The 23,386-nt window shown below is 35.1% G+C and overlaps 1 pseudogene; it reads left to right on the forward strand.

The window, feature by feature from the left end:
- The first annotated feature begins 18,189 nt into the window (after positions 1–18,189).
- On the forward strand, positions 18,190–18,577 carry LOC123393232 (annotated as a pseudogene).
- The last annotated feature ends 4,809 nt before the right edge of the window (positions 18,578–23,386 follow it).

A 23,386-nucleotide genomic window follows, 5' to 3' on the forward strand; every position in this document is an offset into this window, starting at 1 on the left:
GAAGTCTTAGTTCCTGTGAGTTGAAAAGAACTATTTAGAGATCGTAATCTGGGCACTCAGTGTGATCAAGTCTAATGAGCTGTTCACTTTACCCCAAAATAACCCTATCAGTACTGTTCGTTTGGTATGACCCATTTCAGGTTCATTCTCCTCAAAGTAGTCTTGCTATTTGACTCTTCAATCATTCTTGTGTGTTCTATGCATTTCTCTTGGTTGAGTAAATGCTTTCAAGAATATACATCCCTGCTCCCCCAGAGTTTAGAGATCTGACAACTGAATGATCTCATTGTCATGTTGTTTAGAAACTCTAAGGATTCAATGTCCTGAAGTGTGACACATGAGAGGTTATGAACAGAATTTAAGAAAGAATTTAATGTGATAGTGTCACAGTCTAACATTCTTGGATAAGGGCAGTGTAGAAGATTATTTTTAATTGTCATGATGTTACTATTGATGACAGGATGAGAGAGTTTGTGGTTATTTGTATTCTCACTACGATAAATACTACTTCCTGATAAAGGTTTCTGTTCTTTTTTTGTTTTTGTTTTTGCTTTGTTGTGCTTTGTGTGTGTGTGTGTGAACTCTGAAGTCTAATTGTCAGCCAACAAGTGTACTATAGCTTGTAACTATATTCCCACAAATATGATAAAAATATAGATTTGGAAGAAATAGCATACATAGTTACTTCTTCAAGAAAGTCTAATGATTTCAAGAGATAAAAATGGTATCAGTGCTAAAAGAAGGTAAAAAAAAAGAACACAAAATAAAAAGCTGTGAAATAATGTAACATAGATCATTCATACATGGTTTTAGAGGAGAGGAATGGATTGGAAATATATCCATTCATTTATTAATTCATGTATTACTTATACATCTTATTCCGAAGATGTTGATTTATAGAAACATATATAGTATAAAAATACAATGAATTACAATGCCCAATAATATCAAATTAATGAAGAAATTGTATGAAGAGAAATTTGACAAGTACTAATCCTTTTGAAATATGCACAACTAATGAACTAAGGCTTCCACTTCCATTAATTTACATAAAGAATGTGAACCTAAAGCTTTAATAATAAAGCTGTTTACCACAATGCTATTTGTTGTCATGGTAGTAATGTGTGTACTGCTGAACAAAGCGTAACTATTTAGCCATAAGAAAATAACTAAATGATGATACATTTATTATAAAACCACTAAATATGTTTTCAAATAAGGTTTAATGACATGAAATGATCACATAATATTAATTTTAAAAATATATAAAATTATGTTTTAGCATATTTCAAATCTGTTAAAATAATCAAAACCATAAAATTCATAGAAAATGTAATATGAATAGATCCAAATATCTGAAGTGGTTATTTTGGATGGTTATTGGTTATTTACAAATAATTTGAATTTGTTTTATATTATTTTTTCTATTTTTCAGTGATTTCTAAAAGGATTTCCTCTGCAGGATTACTTTTTGTGAGATAAAATTTTATTGCCACCTTTAGAATGTAATACATGCAATAATTAGGATATATATAGTAGGAAGAAGGAGAAATAGGGTAGCAAAATTAAAAAAATAATTAATTAATCCATTTATCAACTTACAGTAGTAATTAGCATGCTTTCAAGTATTTTAAAGCTGCTAAAATGGACCAGAGATTTGGGCTCAAATTTCCTACTAATCAGGTAAACAAAGACACAGAAAATTTTTTATATGATTGGCCATATAAATAAGAAAAAAGCAAAGCAAGTACTCTGAGGAAATGCAATTATTCCTTGTAATGGGCCTTAAGAGAATTTCTGCTGGACTTTATAAGACAATACTGAGTTATTGTCAAACAGAATAGATAGGATGTCTTTGTTTAATGGAAAGGATTTCAACTAAATTTTTAGGTTTGAATATTTAAATAGGTGGAGAAGACACTGGATAGAGACACTTCAGACAGAGAAAACAACAGGAACAAAGCTATAAAATGATGAATGAGCTCAACACGTTTCAGGTCACTTAAGATGGCAAGAGTAGAGGGTTTATATTGGAGAGACATTGATAAAGTAAGACATGAAAATGTCAAACATAAGGCTCCTGGGGATACAGATGAAATTGGAGATAGAAAGAGAGGGGCAAGGGAGAGGGAAAGAGAAAAAAAAAGTGCACTAAGTTCCATTGGAGAGAAGGAGTATGCATTAATGTCTTTAAAAAAAAGTATTGGTCAGGGGCACCTGGGTGGCTCAGTGGGTTAAGCCGCTGCCTTCGGCTCAGGTCATGATCTCAGGTCATGATCTCAGGGTCCTGGGGTAGAGTCCCGCATCGGGCTCTCTGCTCAGCAGGGAGCCTGCTTCCCCTCTCTCTCTCTGTCTGCCTCTCCATCTACTTGTGATTTCTCTCTATCAAATAAATAAATAAAATCTTTAAAAAAAAAAAGTATTGGTCACATTTAGAAGAAAAATAGTCAAATAAAATTAAATTTTGTGTATTTAGAAAGAAAACTTTATAACATCATAAAACAGCTAGTATTTATTGACTTTTCAGGGAGTGCTGAAAGTTCTGATTAACTTATCTTTAATCCTCACAAATTTTTCAAGATGAGAGTATTTATTCCCATTTTAAAGATAAAAGCAGGGGCGCCTGGGTGGCTCAGTGGATTAAGCCGCTGCCTTCGGCTCAGGTCATGATCTCAGGGTCCTGGGATCGAGTCCCACATCGGGCTCTCTGCTCGGCGGGGAGCCTGCTTCCCTTCCTCTCTCTCTCTGCCTGCCTCTCTGTCTACTTGTGATCTCTCTCTGTCAAATAAATAAATAAAAATCTTTAAAAAAAATTTAAAAAAAAAAAAAAAAAAAAAAAATAAAGATAAAAGCATTAAATGGTTGAGTCTGTTGCCAAGATTGTACAGCAGGTAAGTGGTAAAAATAAGGTTTGATAGCTGTTCTGCCTAGTTCCAGTGCTTATATTCATTTCCATTTACATATTGCTGTAGCTAAAAGGGAAGGCTCTGGGGCACCTGGGTGGCTGTCAGTTAAGTGTCTGCTTCGGCTCAGGTCATGATCTCGGAGTCCTGGGGTTGAACCCCACATTGGGCTCCCTACTCAGGGGCAAGTCTTCTCCCTGTGTGATCTCTCTCCATTTCCCTCAAGTAAGTAAATAATATCTTAAAAAATAATAATTCTTATGCCAAAGAGACATATTTAAAAAAAAAAAAAAAGAAAGAAAGAAAAAGAAGGCGGTGGCTCTGGATTCAGATATATGAATTTAAAACTTGGCCCATTGGGGCACCTAGGTGATTCAGTTGGGGTAAACAGCTGCCTTCAGCTAAGGTCATGATTCCAGTGTCCTGGGATTGAGACCCACCTCCTAGCAGGGAATCTGCTTTTCCCAATCCAATTCCTCCTGCTTGTGTTCCCTCTCTGGCTGTCTCTCTCTGTCAAATAAATAAATAGAATCCTTAAAAATAAATAAATAAATAAACATTAAAGAAATAAAAATTGGCCTATTGGCTGTTAGAATACCTTGGTATTCCCATTTCCTTGTCTTATGAATGAGTATGGTAATAATGTCATATACCTTACAAGTTAGCTTTGAAGATTCAAAGATTTTCTTGTTTATAACATATCTAAAACAAAGCCTGGCACATAGCATTTACCTCTCATTGTGTTTTTCTATCTCTTCTCGCCTTGAGCCAAATGTGGTGGAAAATACAGAAAAATAAGATTGTAATTTATTACTCTGAAATAAAATATTTAACAAAATAATTCTCACCTCCAAGTCTCTTAATCTCACCATATTTTTAAGACCTAACAGAAATACCATAATTTTTCTGGGAAGTTTTTTGTCACTATCCTAATACCCACAACTCCCATGGGTTAGGAGTCCCACCTCATGCTCCCATAGCTGACAAGACTCATTTTGTTTATTTATGTATCCCCAAAGTGTGACAAATTGTAGGTACATAATAAACTTCTTATAAATTATGAAGGGAAATTTTAAATTTCAGTCATTAGTCTTAAAAGAAAATAAATTCCTTAAAACATACAGAGTGCTTCCTCAGAACTCAAGTGCGTAAACCATAAAATTCCCAGAAAGGTTTTCAAAATTTTATTTTAACTCTTAGGTAAATAAACTAATCTAAGGAGTATAGACACTCTATTATTCCTGTAAGAGCCTTTTTGAATTTGGAAGTTAAGTAAATACAGATAGTATAGAAAATAATAGGCAGTCACATCAAATAAACTTTGAAAAGTAAAGAAAACTTTTGAAAATTAAAAATAAAAGAAATAAATTAGAAACAGCAAAAGATAAATTATAAGAAAAAAATTCAATAGTATAAGAAAAAAAATTCAAATAACAATATATTTTTTGTGAGAAAAACATTGGAGGCCCGAAAGAAGGGACACATTTTTCAAATGCTGACAAAAGAATTATCAGTCCTGAATCTTATATCCAGCAAAAATATCCTTCAGGAATGAAAGGGAAATTAGACATTCTTAGATGAAAGAAAACTAAGAGAGTTTGTCACTTGTAGATCTCCCTTAAAAAAATAAAAAGGAAAAATGTAATTCTTTAAACAGAAAGAAAATAATAAAGAAAGCACTTTAAAACATTAAGAATGAAGAAAGAATAATGAAAAAAGTGAATATAAATGTTTCCCTTCTCCTCTTGATTGTTTTGAACTATATTTGACAGAACATAAAATGTAACATTAGCTGATATGGATATAAATATTTGTAAAAGAATATTTAAGATAATTACATTATGAATAATGGAAGACTAAGGGACTTAAGAGGAGGTGAAAGTTTTACATTTCATGTGAACTGATAAAATGTCAACACCAGTACTTCTTTGTGATGATGGAATAAGTTTTACTCTTGACTGAGGTGGCCTTTAGAAGAATCTACGTTTATGTGTGTTAAAGTAACTTAGAATTCTATACCTACACTGTATAAGTATGAATTCCTGGTTTTGATTTTTACTATAGTTATATAAGACGTAGTCACTGCAGGGGTGGGGGTAGTGTTGGCACTGAGTGAAGGGTATACATGGATCCTCTATGTACTATCTTTGCAAATTCCAAAAAAATCTGTAATTATTTAAAAGCAAAAGTTATAATACACACACACACACACACACACACACACACTCTTGCTTGGAAAAACAAAGAATGTTGGTTTGAAAAGACTTGTTTCTTAGTATACAAACTCTTAAACCATCATTCCATTCAGAATGATCCTTGATTTCAGGTTTCCCAAAAGTTCAGATTCCATAAATAGATTTTATTTTAAACAGATTTTTTTAAAAAATCATTGTACAACTAACCTTTAAGCCCAGTTATATGTCAAAAAAATTGACAGGAAATGTCTGAGTTCTATCTTTTCAAATGATTTTGAAATGGGTGCTCAAATACAAATCAATTTTAGGAAAGAATCATCCACACACTGAGAAGAAGTAAATCAATAAGACTAGGGATTTTTAAGGAAAAAACCTCTAATTTTGAAATATTAGAAACCTAAGGACCTGTTTTCTCTTGAAAACTTTTCCTTTGAAATAATTCTAGATACAGAAGAATTTGCAAAGCTATGTATAAACAAGTCTCATGCACCACGGCCTCTGCCAATGGCAGTCTCTTACACAACTATAGTATACTGCCACAACCAAGAAATTGATAATAATAGAACGGATAGAAGTTATTCAGATTTCAGCTGTTATAAATTATCTCGTGTGCATATGTGTGTGTGTGTAGCTCTATTCAATTCCATGATATGTATAGCATTGTGTAATCACCACCACGATAAAGAGAAAAGGGTTGAAGAATGGATGTGGCTTGTATAAAGGGATAAAAGAGAGTGTTTTATGGCAATAGTACAGTTGAATGAACTGTTTCTTTTTTAACACAAAATGTAGAATTTGTTTTCACTTAAAATCTTTAAAACATATTTAGAATAAGGTTTTATACTGTTGTTTTCTGAGGTGAAATTCTGCATGAATACAATAAAAATAAACAAGCAAGAAAGTGGTACTTTTAAAGGAATAATTTATTAAAATTGCAGTCTACTCTTCTCCTTCCAGACTGTCTTACCATTTAAATTAAAGTGTCCAGGGGAAAAAAGTATTTGACAACAAATAGAATTCAAATGACCTCTTGTGTTTGTTAACCCTATTAATTGCTTTAATATCCAAGGGCCTGCATTTACTGGCACAGAAAGTTCCTGTTATTTATTGCCATTTATTGTGGAAGACCTTTGTTCTTTGTGTTTTTCAGCTCTGTTATTCTTAAAAGCCAGGAACTCTGACAGCTGCTGCCAACCCTGTGCAGTTTGTTTAAAACAATAGGGAAAATTGCCTAGCAACCTCACATCCAGCTTCTGGTACCCTCATGGAGATCACATTCCACACACATTCTGCTCATCTCAATAAGCTCACAGGAGAATACACACACACACACACACACACACACACACACACACACCCTACAATCAAAACTAGATTGACCTTCACTTTTCTAAAAGATAAGATGCAGATCAAAACTGAGTTGTTTTTAACACTTAAGAGACCACATAGAGATTTATAGAAATGAATTAGTTCTAATTAGTTCTTCCCTCTATAGATTTTATTGTTAAAGGGATACTTTTTACAAAGGAAGTATGCAACTTCCATTGCTAAAACAGAATAAACATGCTGTTTATACTTTGCTAAATATATAATGTCTTATAACTAGTAATAATGACAAAGTTGAGGGAAATTCAAGTTGATTTTGAGTCAGTTTCAGAGCATGGTAGAGAAATTAAATGACCGTTGTTTGAATCTTGGTAATAGCCAGAATGTTAGGCTGCTCCTTCTCCTATACTCTTACTTCCCAAGTGATTATGATAGATGTTATTACAGAAAAGTGTTAATGGAATTAGTAAGAAGATAACTATACCAAAGAGCTAGAAGACTGGACTTAAACTCTGTAATTAGGTGGGTTTCTTCACTTGTTTTCCCTACCAATGTTGATTTGAACAATCACTTAATTTCTTTATATCAATATCCTCATCAGCAAAATAGGACTTAAACTAAATAATCACTGAAGTCCCCTCTCATCGAACATTCCATAATGCCATAAATGGCATTGATCTTCTACAAGACTGTTTTTTATACAAAAAAGTAAGAAGGAGAAAATGGTTGTTATAGTCAGTTTTTTGTTTTGTTTTGTTTTGTGTTCTTCTTATTTAACTATGCCATCAGACCAAACATTACTATCTACAAAACTGGAAGATAAAAATGGGTTAGATGCCCACAGATACCTATATACCTGGGTAAGATGTCATGAGTACAAACAAGCACAACTATTCCATATAATAATAAAAGTTACATATACAATTTCCTACAAAGTTTTGGGAAACGATTTCCTCAAACCAAAGCAGTAAGAATGCAGAGGTCAGAAACTACAGCCTGTGGACCAAATCCATCCTGTCACCTAATTTTGTAAATAAAGATTTATTGGAACATGGCACACTCAGGCTTTTGTATATTGTGTATGGCAGCTTTCCTGCTCCAATGGCAGAGTTAAGTAGTTAAAACAGAAGCCATATGCCCCCCAAAGCTGAAATATTCACTATGTGGTTCTTCACAAAAATGTTTGTTGATCCCTATTGTAATTACGAGAAACTTTCCCATATTTATTGGACTTAAAATTAGTCACCTCAACCATACTGTTTATATAACAATGAAAGAAAAAAATTGTAAGCATTAAACTATAGAATTTAAGGTTCTAGGTACTCTTTTGTTTCAAGAGAAGAAACAGAAATAAATTAAAGAATGATTTTGACTGAAGAGAACTGATTATGTGTTTGTCATTAATTTTTCAAGGTGAGTTAAATATTATATTTAGGTTTTCTCAAATATTTAGAGCTAAAAATATTTAAAAACTGGAAACATCAAAGTTACTACATTTGGAATACAATATCTATGCAGGGGGTGTGATATGAGAATTTGAAGCCCCTTAATAAAACACACTAATCCTAAGGAAAATGTGGACTTTGAGGGCCCGGACTTCTTCAATATAACTGACATTAATAAAATTCATTGTCATGGTTGTAAACATATATACATCAGCAATGTAAGGCTTTCCACACTGCAATACACTTTGCATATGCCTTACTGTGATTAGAACAGTATTGTTTGATTTCTCAGCCACAGATTACTCATTCTGAAGCAGCTAGCAGAATCTTTAAATGGAAACAGAAAAATATTGAATCAATGGAGAAAGGACTGTTTTTCTTTTTTTTTTTTCTTCCTTGTTGTTAAGCCCTTCTATCCAACACCTGAAATAGCAAATTACAGGGAGATAGAGTTTAATCTTGCTAGGAATTTCTTCAACATGGAGGTCATTTTTGTTCTTTGAGATATAAGGTAGGTAATGTGTCATCTCTTGATGTTCTACGAATCCTGTGATTTAATAAAAATGGTCATCGCTGAGTAACAGATACAAACCTGCTCCATTGCCATGGGATTAGGACGTGGTATTTAAGAGATTGGAAGAGTGGACTGCATCTATCTTTTTTCACCAACTGGCAGCTATGGGGAGATCTCTATGGTCATCTAGCTGTAGTCCCAAATGCCCACTGCCATGGGAAGTGATGTTGTGACGTGAGATGACTGAATTCCTGGGAGCCTGCTCTGAAGGGAGAAGGGCAGTAAAAGAGGGATTCAAAGGAAGGAAAAGAAAGATGAGGAGTGGAAGGAGCAGTATTGAACTCTACAAGTAGAGAGGAACTGAAGAAAGGTTATAATTTTTAGTTACGGTCTCCAGGTAAAAATGCTCTTGATTGGAGTGGTCAGAGGAAATGGTGATAAATCAACAGGAAAATCAACAGGAAAAAGAAAGAAAGAAATTGATGGATTTTGTGAGATGATGTAAGGCTCATTTTGCTATCCAGTTACCACTGGAATTCTACTATGGCTAGGCTTCTTGACTCAGCTCTAACCTTTTACTCTTTGGCCTTGTTCCTAGTCATGTGCACTGCTTATCAGCTTCTCATGTTAAACTTTTGTCACTGTGGAGATCCTCTAATCCGATTACCCTTTTGCTGGCTACCTTGGGTCAACATAATCTCTGTGATGGTGAACATTTAGTACCTCATTTTTTTTAAGTCTCATTCTCTTCTCTACTAATAACAGTCAAGTTACTTGGAGACTGATGTCCTGAATCTCATGCTCTTTTGCCTTTGAATCTGCTACTTACCCATGAATTTCTCTGATTTTGATTCTACCCAATCACTCAGATTCTGCCATCCTGCCTACATGTGTTTTGCTTTTGCTGCCATCTACTGGGAAACCAACTACTTTATCTCAGGCCCTTGCTTGAAACTCTTGTGCTCACCAGACAATGCCCTTTATCACCTAGAGCTGGGTTCTGCCCAGGACCTGACCTACCCAAGCTGGTAGAACTGCTCCCCTATCTAAGTTGTCTAATGAAGCTCCAAATACCCAGGAGAAAGAATGCTAGAAATCATTGAAATGGAAATGGCAGCATAAATGAGAAGGTAAATTTGTTTTCCCTTTCTGTTAATTTGATTTAAAGTGTAATTTCCCATGTGTGTCTTTTGCCACATCCCCAAAGACCTGCCTATCTTGGTTACAGAAAGTTTGCTAATGTTAAGCTGATATTGGTGAAGAGGCCAGTTTCTATACAGAGTCCGTATAAAGGAAGCAAATGAACATTGGCATTTCGACTGGACAGACTTGATATTAAACTGTGGTACCACCGTTAATAAGCAGTGTAACCGAGAAAAAGTTATGTAATTAATTCTGAGTCTCAGTTCCTTCTCTTTAATATTATGGCAATACTACTATCAACCAAGTAAAATTTGTGAAAAATAAGAATTCATGTAAAGTGCTTATCTCTGTGCCAGGTACAATAGACCTCACTAGTATGTGGGATCATAGATGGCACCATTCCGCACATATCAAAGACAGAACGCATGGGCTCAAATTATTATACAGCAGAATGAAAACACTCCCTTTCTCCTTTTCTAAAACATAGTTCTAGTCTATGACATCATCTTCATTTTTATCTCTCTTTCTTGCCTAAAAGAATTCTTTGTCCACACAGGATAATTCATATATGTCATTGCCTAACTAGACACCTGCCAAAGGAAGAAATAGAATTTAAAAGGAAAGCTAAAGGAGCTCTGGAGTTCTCTAATGAAGAGGGAAAAGTCATGTATTTTTTGTAGCCATTCATATGCAATTTAAGGGAACTTGCATTTCAGTGATTTACACTGTATCTCCCGGTTTGGATTTTACAATTTCAAGAACCATGTGTAAATCATCAGAAGAGACATGGCTGATCAGGTTGAAAGAAGCTATTTTGTAAGGGAAGCTCATTAACAGACTCTTAACCCAACAACATTTGTCAGCAATGTTGTCCTTTCTATATCTTTGGCAAGCATACTGCTAATTGTGCATGAGAAATAGAATATACCTACGACTGAAGAAGAAATTCCTGCATATTTAATTGGTGTCTGGTACTCTTTTCTGACCTATGCCCTCATAAAATTTCCTGTTGAACAATTGCCAACTTGGACCAGGACCAACTTCATGTAAAGTAAATTCACTTACTCTTGCAATTCCAATATATTAATAAAACTGGTCAACAGAAATGGCAAAGTGGCAAGTCCTACTCTGATGGTTTGGACTCAGAATTTAGTGGCAATTGTTCTTCTGAATGTAAACAGGTTGAATAAAGTTTAAAGGCTTCAAAATTAAGGAAAACTTTGCCTGTTGAAGTTTGTGTTTACCTTGAAACCTGAAATTTTCAAAATATATTCACCCAATTATCTTTAGAGCTGTTGAAGAAATAATGATGATAGTCCATACCCTTCCAGCAAGAACAAGAGTTAACAGAATTTATTACTGTGCAGTAAGGAAAGGGAAAAGAACATTGATGACCAATTCTTTTTTTTTTTTTTTTTTAAGATTCTATTTATTCATTTGACAGAGAGAGATCACAAGTAGGCAGAGAGGCAGGCAGAGAGAGAGAGAGGAAGAAGCAGACTCCCCGCCGAGCAGAGAGCCCAATGCAGGACTCCATCCCAGGACCCTGAGATCACGACCCGAGCCGAAGGCAGCAGCTTAACCCACTGAGCCACCCAGGTGCCCTGATGACCAATTCTTAAAAATTCCTTTGTCCTCAATATTCCATCAAATGCTCCAATTCCAATGCCTTAGTCTGCACAGGCTGCCATCATGAAATAGCATAGACTGGCTGGCTTAAATAACAGATACTTATTTCTCACATCTTTGGAGGCTGGGAAATCCAAGATCATGGTGCTAGCTAATTTGATCGCTGTGGTGAGAGCTCTGTCCTTGGCTTGCAGATTGTCTCTTTTACACTGTGTCTTCCTGTGGGGAATAGAGGAAGAGGGAACTCTTTTGTGTCTTTTCAAATAAAGGCATTAGTCCTATCAAATTAGGGCCTCACCTTGATGACCGCATTTAACACTAATTACCTCCCATGGGTCCTATCTCCAAATATAATCACATTGAGGTTAGGGATTTCAACATACAAATTTTGGGGTGCACAATTTGATCCATATCACTCAATTTGTGATAGTCTAAAATGATCATGAATTTGTGTAAGTTCCATTAATAGGTGAGAAATTGTCGGAGAACTAATTACTCAAGCCTAAATCTTATAATCTCAGTGTCTAAAGAACACCATCTTTACCTACTGTTGTTAATAACTGACTTTGTGGTTGTTATTAGTAGGAAAATCAACCAAGTACATTTTAACAATGTTATAAGCTTAGTTATTCATCCAGATAGTTAATTAGATACCAAACCTCTAATCTCATCCTGTATATCACCGTATCTCTTCCTCTTCCCTTTTTGATTCTTACTACAACTCCTCCTATTGTTAAGTGAATAGCACTTTTCTGCTTCAAAGGGAAAGAAACAGAAAAGGTGCTCAAATATTTTATTTGTTTTTAGCAGTAAATTGCTTGTGTGTGACTTACTATCAATTATCTTCCCTTAAGCAATGTCTGAAGTGCTGCTCTAGTTGCCTGGGATTATTACCTCAGTGATGCCTGTTGGTGGTTATGTCTCCTTAGCTGGGTGGCACTCATCACTCAGTGCCAGGGTAGTGGTTTTACATCAACATCATTTGCAACTATGGACAAAACCTTCTTTGTTTCTGTTTAAATATTATACCAATCTAGTCTTGCCTGTGCATTGGAACGAGGTTTAGCATAAAGATGGAGGGGGTTCAAATGCAATCTGAAAATAATACTGGCAAATAGCTTTGGGACTTATTGTTTAAAGTTAACATACATTTATTTAACAGCATTTTTTTAAGATTTATTTATTTATTTATTTGACAGAGATCACAAGTAGGCAGAGAGGCAGGCAGAGAGAGAGAGAGAGAGGGAAGCAGGTTTCCCTGCCGAGCAGAGAGCCCGATGCGGGGCTCGATCCCAGGACCCTGGGATCATGACCTGAGCTGAAGGAAGAGGATTTAACCCACTGAGTCCCCCAGGCGTCCCAACATACATTTATTTAAGATATTGAATTATACCTTCAAAAAGCCATCCTATAAAACTGGGAGGTTCCAAAAAATAAAGAGGTAAAATATATTTGCATCTGTTAGAAAGTCTGAACCATAACATTTTATAAATTATCTCTTTGACTCAATTTCATCTTTTAAATGAAACTTCTTTTAGAAATGCATTGCTTATCTTGGTCCCAATAAAATTCATCCCTAAAATGAGAGTAGAAGAGTTTCTTCCACTATAAGCTGTATATATCTCTCAGCAGAAGCCTGTGAAAGTAATAAACTTATCTCTGTTGTGAAGAGTCACTGCTTATGGTGTGGGCAGAGATTTGGGGGTTGGAGGTTATTGAGAAAGTGCAAAAAATCCCAAGATACTTTCAGGTATAAGTGCATGAGAAATGGTTTCATGATATTTTGTGAATGGGGTCCTTAAGTCTCCTCTTACTAAGCACTGAACATAAGGAATTAATAGACATCATTAAATCATACCAAAACTTTCTTCAAATAGAAAGCTCTATGTTAAGAGGGTAAATGTGTTTTGAAAGGGAGAAACTAAGCCAAGTGCATGAAATCTAATTTTTTCAACTTTCCTAATGATAAACATTTTCTCTTAATGGTAAAATGTGGTAAAAAAAAAAAAATAACACTACGTATGGTAAGAAATAAACCATGGATTCACAGAAATATGAAGTCTTTATCTGCTTGATAAGAACTTATAAAAAGAATTTTCAAAATTAGATTATTTTCAAATAGCTTACTAAATTCAACTTTTAACTTAATTTAGTTAAGCAATGTAATAAAGTACAAAATATTAAAAAAAAAAACCTTTTTGGAGGTTTGCTGAATAATAGATGGAATTACAGTAGACAGGTAAATGTGGAAAACTTGGCCAAGATCCTGTTGGCACTTTAGGTTCATTAAAAACATTTAAAAGAATGTCCATTTGTTAAAAAAAAAAAAATGGTAAAATCATTGATTTGACCTTTTGCTTAGTGGGAGTGTGAAAATTGGATCTTGGAGGCAACAGATGAGAATGGGATTGATTTAGGCCTTTGAAGTAAAATAATATCTCCAGACAGTCATGCCATGGAAGCCACAAAGCAGAGAGTGAACTCAATAAAACACTGTGGATAAGAATATATATTATGTGAAGGATCTAGGAAAGTTAATAGCAGAATATTTCAGCCATGTCTCATAGACAAGGACCTACCATCTGGAGAACAAGATGATTCAAAGGTAGATGCCAAGAAAAATTTTAAAGGAAATAGAGAATATAAAAACATTTCTGGGCATATCTGGTAGGCAGAGACTCACTCAATCATGGAAAATAGCAAGTTGTTTAAAAATGATTAAAATTTTTATTGCAAAATGTCAAACACCACCCATTAATAAACTATGGCTAATTAAAGAAAGTGTTTCTAGAGAAAATAAATTGGTTCTTTTGTATTATATGTCTGACATTATGTTTACATTGTCAATGTGTTTACTATAATATTTTAAATTTAATGCCTAGTATTTGAATCCTTATTGTTGTGTAATGCTGCCATAATGTTCCCTCTTCCTTTAATATGGAGTAGCTGCTTTTAAATGGAAAGCTGTAGCACATTTAAAAAGAAAATTGAAGGTGGTCAGATCTGAATGAATAAACCCAACCAGATCACTTACATACAGTTTTACTAAAGCTGTGCTTTCCTTGTTGCTTGCTGGACTAATATAATCTGTCATGGCAGCAGGGAGGTCTCTAAGACATTCACATTCCTTTCTAATGAGTTAACTTTCTACCCTGTAGCAATATCAGATGTCTTTTAAATCAAGCAAGGAGAAGCTGTATGCTAGAGGAAATGACCTGGGGAGCCTTGAGTTTATCATGGGTTTAGATTTTTTTTTTCCTTTTATAACTACACTGAGAGCAGTTAGTGATGCACCATTGTGTTTGATCTAAAATTCTTAAATCAGGGCGCCTGGGTGGCTCAGTGGGTTAAAGCTTCTGCCTTCTGCTCAGGTCATGATCTCAGGGTCCTGGGATCAAGCCCTGCATTGGGCTCTCTGCTCAGCAGGGAGCCTGCTTCCCCGCCCCCCCCCCCCCCCCCCCCGCCGCCTGCCTCTCTGCCTACTTGTGATCTCTGTCTGTCAGATAAATAAATAAATCTTTAAATAAAATAAAATAACATAAAATATTTGAATCAAGAAACTAAGATTAGTTTGAAAATAACTTGTTTAAAAACCTAGAGTATTACAATATTGATGCTCATAAGAGTCTTAAATATGTCGTTAAAGTTACTTGAAAATTCCTCAAGTTAATTAACTGGTTAACCTAGGGAAGCTTAATGTTCTACCCTTAAATGTCTTTTGTTTGAATCTTTACTTCTGAAACACAGTCAGATTTGTGCAAATTAACTTTTTATTATTTATAGTGTTTTCTTGAAATGATTTTGTCTCTGTAAAAAAATATTTAAGTAATTCACTCCTACTAGTTTGTGAATTGTTTGACCATCTTACATATACAATTTTCTTCCTTATAAAACAAAATGATGGGGCACCTGGGTGGCTCAGTGGGTTAAAGCCTCTGCCTTCAGCTCAGGTCATGATCCCAGGCTCCTGGGATCAAGCCCCACATTGGGCTCTATGCTTAGTAGGGAGCCTGCTTCCATCTCTCTCTCTCTCTCTCTCTCTGCCTACTTGTGATCTCTCTGTCAAATAAATAAATAAATTTTTTAAAAAATGATAAATTTTGTGGTGGTGTCTGTTATTTTAGGCCTTGGCTATGTAGTATGCCATACTAAGATCATAGAGTGACAGAGAAGAAAAGGTAAAAAAAAAAAAAAGGAAAAACAAATGAGCATGAGACTCAAAGATATTTATCTCCGTAAGTAAGCCAGTATCCAGTAAGCCCTCAAGAGCCAAAAATCAAATAACAAGCTTGATTATTATTTCCCCCTCAGTCTCAATCGAATCAACATTGGCCAGTTGACTGAGGTAGACACAATGGCAAGCCATAGTCAACAGTCTGTTTGGCTCCTTGAAAAATCATCATCTCTGGTTCAGATCATATTCACTGGCTTATATGACTCAGTCCTACTTTACTTACTTCAGTAAGTGTTTATCTAATTAAGGCTAGACAAGATAGTTCATCCAAATAAGATAATGGTACAAATATTCTTTCTCTCATCCTACACAGTACTTTTTATTGTCTTAGCTAGACTTTATACACAATAAATTTTTGTATCTCTAGCATTCATTTTTTATTAATATTTACAGATCCTTATTTAGTTTTACTTGGAATAACATTAGGCATTACTGCAAGTTTGCATTCTGAGGTAGATCTTTCATACATAAGAACTCTAATTTAAAGTGTCAGGATTGTAGTCATTAAAACTGGCAGCATTGCACTCCCTCACTTCCATAGATGTTGTCATGTCATTTGCTTTGGCCAGTGAAATGTGAGCAGAAGTGAACCTTCTTACTTGCCCATGGAAGTGTTATGAACCAGTCTGTCCTTCATCATGTTCCCTTTTCTCTCTGCCTCCATGAATATGTGTCCCATCAGCATGGGTTTTACAGGGAAGACAATAGGTGCAGAAAGACAGAGAACATGAATGAAATTAAATTTAATCCACTGCGATTTAGGGGTTAAAGCTATGGAAGCTGACTGCACCAACTGACAGACTGGAAGAACTACCAAAGTTTGAAATCTATTTCCAGATTAAGAGAATATTTGGATTTTGGAAAAATATGATAATATGAACTTGTTTTTCTAGTATGTGTAAATTGGGTCTTCCTCATAGAGTAACTCTAGAAACAATACCTTCCATATTGACTTGTTTATGACTAGATACAGGTTCAGCCATGTGAAATAGCCTGTATTTGACCCGTTTTTAATGTAAAAAATGGCAATTTCCTACAGTTTACCTAATAAATGTCCTGATGATACTATATTGTTTTGTGTATCTAAGGGAACTACACATTGTGTCTTAGTAAATTGATTGCTGAATAGAAATAAGATTACTCACATCTAGTATTTGCTTAGAATGTAATCTTATTTCATTAATGCCTTATGTTTAGGACATTAAAAAGTTAGGCCAAGTAACACAGTGTTATTAACAAACATTTGTCTTTTGCAGACATGATCTAATGCATTTTTTAAAGTTTTTGTTTTTTAACATGTTAACCGTTGCTTGTTTTAGGACACATTCTTGAGGTCATAGACAACATTTATCACACTTAAAATACTATGACACAGGCTATTTTGTTGGTTTTGAAGCTTTTGCCAATGAAAAATCAGATAACTAATTAGCCAATATGGCTTATTTGTTAAACTTACCCACTAAGAGAGCTTTCAAAAAGATTAACATGTATTTTTCATCCTCAGAAAGGGAATATTTCCATTAAAAGACAACACGCATGAAATATTTGACTATTACTCAGATTTTTAATTATTGAAATATTATTCCAATAGGGAAAACCCAAATCCACTATACTGAAATAAATTACAAGAGGAATATTCAAAAATGTTTCACTAAGTTTACTCCTATTTGGTTTCATAAGTGTACTAAATTAAAGTCAAATTTGAGGTTCTAGTTCTACATGCTTTAGAAAAATGTGGCTTTCTGGTTTCAAGAAACTAAGTTCAAGAATGATAAAACTTTAGACTTTCCAGATGTAATTTCTCATAAAGCTCTTTGGATATCAAATGCATTTACCAAACATTTTGATGAGTTGAGTGTAAATGAATCAGTAACATAAGAATTAAATTTCTCCAAAAGTACATGAGATCCTAAAAAATTAGGAAAAACAGTGCCTTGGAAGAATTCAGTTGGGTCTTGTCAAATCCAAAGAGTTTCAAAACTATGTTTTGAAGTTTTTCTGAAACTGAAAACTAACTATTTTTGATAATCTTTTGTTACAAATCCGAACTGAATATTGTTTCCAAGTTCTATTGGTAGTAAACAAATTGAAAGTGATTAAGACCATGACCAAAAATTCACTTACATAAATAATTTATTATAGCCTTAATAGTTTCATCACATAATTTTTCTATAAATAATATTCCCTAGAGTTCTAAAAATTAAAACTAGAGGAAAGTGATCAGAATGTACAAATATCCAGTTAAAAGACAAATAAATATTAGGGATGTAATGTATCACATGATGACTATAGTTTACACTGCTGTATAACATACATGAAAATTACTAAGGGGGAGATCCTAAGAGTTCTCACCACAAGGAAAATTTGTTTCTTTTTTCTTTTCTTTTCATTGAATCCATATAAAATGATGGATGCTAATTTAACTTATTAAGGTAATGATTTCATAACATATGTAAGTCAAGCCATTGTGCTGTACACCTTAGACTTATGCAGCAATGTTTACCAATTATTTCTCAATAAAACTGGAAAAATATGAAAAAAACCCTGAATTTCAGTAAATAATAAAAAAAATAAAAAAATAATCTGACTCCCCCGGTTCTCGAATTTTCTGTTATCAGTAATATTTTCACAGTGCTCTGAGACCAAAATAAATCCTTAAGTTTTGTTTATTAAGTAGCTAGGTCTACACAACATAATAAGTTGCACTATTCTAAAAATTTAGAATCTTTTTCTGTGGTATGCCACTGAAAATCTTGGTGTTGTCATGGGCCACTGCCTTGCCCAGTATTAACCATATTGCATGAACAAGCCATAGCCAAAGTCTCCCTTGGCAGAGGTGTCCCTGATGCCAAGATCTGCATCTTTTATCTGGGGTAGAAGAAGGCAAAAGTAGATTGAGTCTCTCTCTGTGGCCACATGGTATAGATGAATATAAGCATCTCTCCTCTGAAGCCCTGGAGGCTTCCTTATTTGTACCAGCATGTACAGGGTGAAAAGAAGTGGCAAAGATGGTTTTCACATACATGTGCAGCTCCATCCCTTCCACAGCATCCCTATCAACACGATGTTGTCCTGTAAGGTATGTGCTGTGCCTTTGGAGAGCCCCAGCCCACAGTAACCAGGATCCACATTGGCCAAGTCATCATGTCCACCCCTACCAAGCTGCAGAACAAGGAGCATATGATTGAGACCCTACACAGGGCCAAGTTCTAGTTCCCTGGCCACCAGAAGAGCCACATTTCCAAGGAGTGGGGCTTTGTGGCTGAAAAGCAGCTCATCCCAGATGGCAGTGGGGTCAAATACATCACTAATTATGGCCCTCTGGATATATGGTGAGTGCTGAACTCATGAGAAATTCAGCACTGCCCCTTCCCTATTCATGCCCCACCGATAAATCCTACTTCTTGTCCTAAATAAATAAATAAACTCAAAGAATGTAGTAGTGATATGCAAAACCACTACATGTAAATTAAAAATAATATTTTATTTCATTCTTAAATACTATAATCACTTATTATCAAGTTATATATGTGTCCAGTTGGAGACCACAAAACTTTTCAATTCTTGAAATCTTGTTGACATTGCCATCTCAATTCTTGTTGCAATTTTCTGACAGTATTTGATTTTTATAAAAAAAAAAAAAAAAAAAGGAAAACCCAGGTTCATAAAGATATAACACCATTGAGAGGAATATAACATGACCTAACATTGAAACTGTGAACTGCCTTGACCTAGTAGTTCACATGGTGTCTAAGAGATGTTGAGTGTGATTTTACATTTTGGGGGGGAAATTTAAAATATTCCATGTCATCTCCACGACTTTGGTATGACGCTCCAGGGTGCTTAGGATACAGTTTGGGAGTTGAGGGTTTTAAGAAGTCTCTTAAATTTATCTTACAACTGTGTCAGGATTTTGAATAGCAACTTATGTATAATGAAGCAAGTATTGCCAGCAATGAAAGCTAATATTAAGAAAAACTAATTAGTTTTATTGAACCTTAATAACAGTACTTTATAATGCATTATAAGATATTCTTATATTTAAAAAATAGTTTTTAACAATTAAGAAAATAATACAATCATTGGGACTTAGTTTTTTCATAACAAAATAATAAACTTTACTTTGAAGGACTGTTAACTAAAAATTCAATAGTGGGGGTACCTGGGTGGCTCAGTCGTGAAGTGTCTGCCTTCAGCTCAGGTCATGATCCCAGAGTCCTGGGATCAAGCCCACATCAGGCTCCCTGCTCTGTGGGGGAGCCTCTTCTTCCTCTCCTACTCCCCTGCTTGCATTCCTGCTCTCACCATCTCTATTTCTCTCTCTTTCTGCCAAATAGATAACAAAATCTGTAAAAAATTTTCAATAGAATTTTTTTGGTTTTTTGAAAAAATTTTTACAGATTTTAATTATTTATTTGACAGAGAGAGGCATCGCAATTAAGCAGAGAACAGGCAGAGAAGGAGAGAGAAGCAAGCTCCGCGCTGAGCAGAGAACCAGATGCGGGGCTCTATTCCAGGACCCTGAGACCATGACCTGAGTCGAAGGCAAAGGCTTAACCCACTGAGCCAATCCAGGCACCCCTAGAATTTTTTGTTTTTTTAAAACTGAAAATATAGGTATTAATATTTGTGTTAGAAAGGAATTTCAGGATATGATTTTTTTAAAGGGAGAGTTGATTTTTTTTTTAAAGGTTTTTTTTTTTTTTTTTTAAGATTTTTATTTATTCTTCAGAGAGAGAGGGAGAGAGAGCGAGCACAGGCAGACAGAATGGCAGGCAGAGGCTGAGGGAGAAGCAGGCTCCCTGCTGAGCAAGGAGCCCGATGTGGGACTCGATCCCAGGACGCTGGGATCATGACCTGAGCTGAAGGCAGCTGCTTAACCAACTGAGCCACCCAGGCGTCCCAAAGGGAGAGTTGATTTAAACATTATTTTATTAAACTCCAAACAGTTTATCATTATAGCATAGAACATAATATGTTAGGGAAAAAAATGAAGTAAGATTTGTTCATCTTAGTGTTCTATACATGAATTATGTCTAAAAACAACAAACAAACAAACAAAACACACACACAAAAAACCCTGATTTTGCAATTGGAGGAATTTACAAAGAAGCCTCTGAGAAAATTTAAATACCAAACAAGTGTTATCTTTAAAGTCAGGTTATATTGATTTTTCAGATAAGGCATATAGATACTTTTTAGTCAGAATTCAAATCTTTGCCCTAAATCTTTAAACAATGGAAGTCATGTGACTATGTCTATAATAAACAAATACTTACAAGACTGTAGAGTCCATATAAGCAAGTTTTGCATGAATGTAGAATAGCTGTCCAATTAATACAAATATTTATTGCAAGCCTACCATGTACTCGCGTATTTCCAGGTACTCGGAATACAACAGTACACAAAGCAAAGGGGATCACTGCCTTCATAAAGCTTTCATTTTAATGGAGACAGAGAATAAATATGGTAAATAAGTAAAATATTAGAATGTTAGTAATACATGCTAAGAAGCTAAAATAAGTTAGTGGAAGGTGATAAGATATGTTGGGAGGTCTGAAAATCTAGACAATTTAAAAGTCCTCCTCCTCTGGGGAGGATTAAAAATTTATGAAGGGCCTTATTGAGAATGTGAGGAAAGAACCACAAGACGTAAGAAAGCAAACCGTATGAAAATCCACAGGAAGAACATTCCAGGAAGAAGAAAAACCAAGATCCTTTTTGGAAATGAGCCTTTGATGCAAAGATCAGCATACCTGAAATAGAGTGATCAAGAGAGAGAACAGTAGAATTAAAATCAGAGGTAGCAAGGAGCAAGACCACAGTGGGGCTGTAGTAATTTGGACTTTTGCTCATGTGAGAAATCTCTGGAGGGCTTTGAGATAAGTATTTATGTTATTCAACACAGATTTTAAAATTATTGTTTTGGCTGCTTTAGTGAGAATAGAATGCAGAGGACAATAAAGAAAGAAGGGACCACCAGAGAGGCTATAGACATAAGACAAAAGATGAGGGTGCTTTGGACTAGGATTTCAATAATGGAATTGATTAGAAGTAGAGATTCTATATTTATTTTATTCATTTTATTTTTTAAAAGATTTGTATTTATTTATTTGACAAAGAGAGACCACAAGTAGGCAGAGCAGCAGGCAGAGAGGGCGAAGCAGGCCCCCTGCTGAGCAGAGAGCCAGATGTGGAGCTTGATCCCAGGTACCTAAAGGCAGAGGTTTAACCCACTGAGCCACCCAGGTACCCCTATTTTTATTTTAAAGGTACAGTACAGGTGTACCACCCAATATGGCCAAATGCAGTTACTCAAATTTAACACTTTTTTTAGATTTATTTATTTATTTGGGAAGTGGGGACGGGAGGAGCAGAGTAAGAGGGAAAGGAAGAGAATCTCAAATAGATTCCCTGCTAAGCACAGAGCCCAACGAAGGGCTTGATCTTAGGACCCTGAAATCATGACCTGAGCTGAAACCAAGAACTGGATTCTTAACTGACTGAGCCACCCAGTTACCCTTCAAATTTAACATCTAAAATAACTACTAAAAGTGAATTAAACTAAAAATTCCATTCCTCAGTTATGTTAACCACATTTCAAGGGCTCAATAGCTTCACAAATTTGTGGTACTATATTGGACAACACAGATGTAGATCCTTTCCATTGATACAGAAAATTCTATTAGATAGTGCTGATAGAACTAAGAGTGTTTGCTGACAAATTTGAAGTGATATGTGTGAGAAAGACAGTAATCAAGGATGATTTTTGGCCTGAAGGACTAGAAGAATTGAACACACTGATCTAGGAAAACCATGAGAAAAGCAGACTTGGAGGACATTCCAGGAGCTCAGCTTTAGAAATGTTAAATTTGAGATGTTTATTAGACATTAAATGGAGGTCTCCAGTAGACAGTCAGATACGGACACCAGGTTGAAGAGAGAAGTTTAGGCTGGAGAGCACAAGCAAGTTTTACTTTATGCCGGGCACCCTTCTGAATACTTGCCTAACTCATCCAGTGTTTACAACAACCTGATGAGCTAGTCATAATTACCATCATTTTATAGATGAAGAAATTAAGGCACAGAGAAACATGCCCTTTCTTGGTAAATTGAAAGAACGAGATTCTGAGCTGGGACAAACTGTCTCCTCCACAAAAGCTAGTTGGCAAAATAAAGCTGAATGAAACCAAGAAGTGAAGAGAGCTGAATAAAGGGAGAGGAAAGGAGAGAATGATACTGATTCTTTCAGCATTCCTTTGGATTCTGTGAGCTAACACAAAGATCATTACCACCCAACAGTAGAGGCAATAAAGTCTCCTTTTGGAGCACTTGGGTGGCTCAGTTGTTAAGCCTCTGCCTTCGGCTTAGGTCATGATCCCAGGGTCCTGGGATCAAGCTTTGCATTGGGCTCCCTGCTGGGTGAAAAGCCTGTTTCCCCCTCTCCCACTCCACCATTTCCCCTGCTTGTGCTCCTTCTCTCGCTGTCTCTCTCTCTGTCAAGTAAATAAAATAAAATAAAATAAAGTAAAATAAAATGTCTCTTTTTGATCAAGGCATTGCAACCTAAAAAGTTATATAACTTAAAAGTTTTATTATTATATTAATAATTGCCTAGCATGTGAAATAGTTTCTACTACCTGATACAAAACCAAATACTCTTTTGTGACCTTATAATATTGTGCACATATGTTGTACACACTCTGTTTGGGAACTTATTGGGTAACAGTAACATTATCTCTCTTTTCCTGACTAGATAGTGAGTTTCTTGACAACAGGGATGGTACACTGCAGATTGTTTGCTCAACACCCAGAACAGTGGTAGATTACATTCTGTCAACTTTGTAGTTTTTAAAATGTCTAAAAAGGAACATAATGTAAGAAAATAATATATATTTGACTTTAAAGAATCAGGGGAAAGTCAAATTAAAAATTTTTTTTTAAATTTTTCCTATTGTGTTATCTATTTCCATGTAACAAATAATCCCCAAACTTAA

Source organism: Mustela putorius, unplaced genomic scaffold, assembly GCF_011764305.1.
Source record: "Mustela putorius furo isolate JIRA1106 unplaced genomic scaffold, ASM1176430v1.1 tig00000771_pilon_pilon_pilon, whole genome shotgun sequence".
In the NCBI taxonomy this organism is placed as follows: Eukaryota; Metazoa; Chordata; class Mammalia; order Carnivora; family Mustelidae; genus Mustela; species Mustela putorius.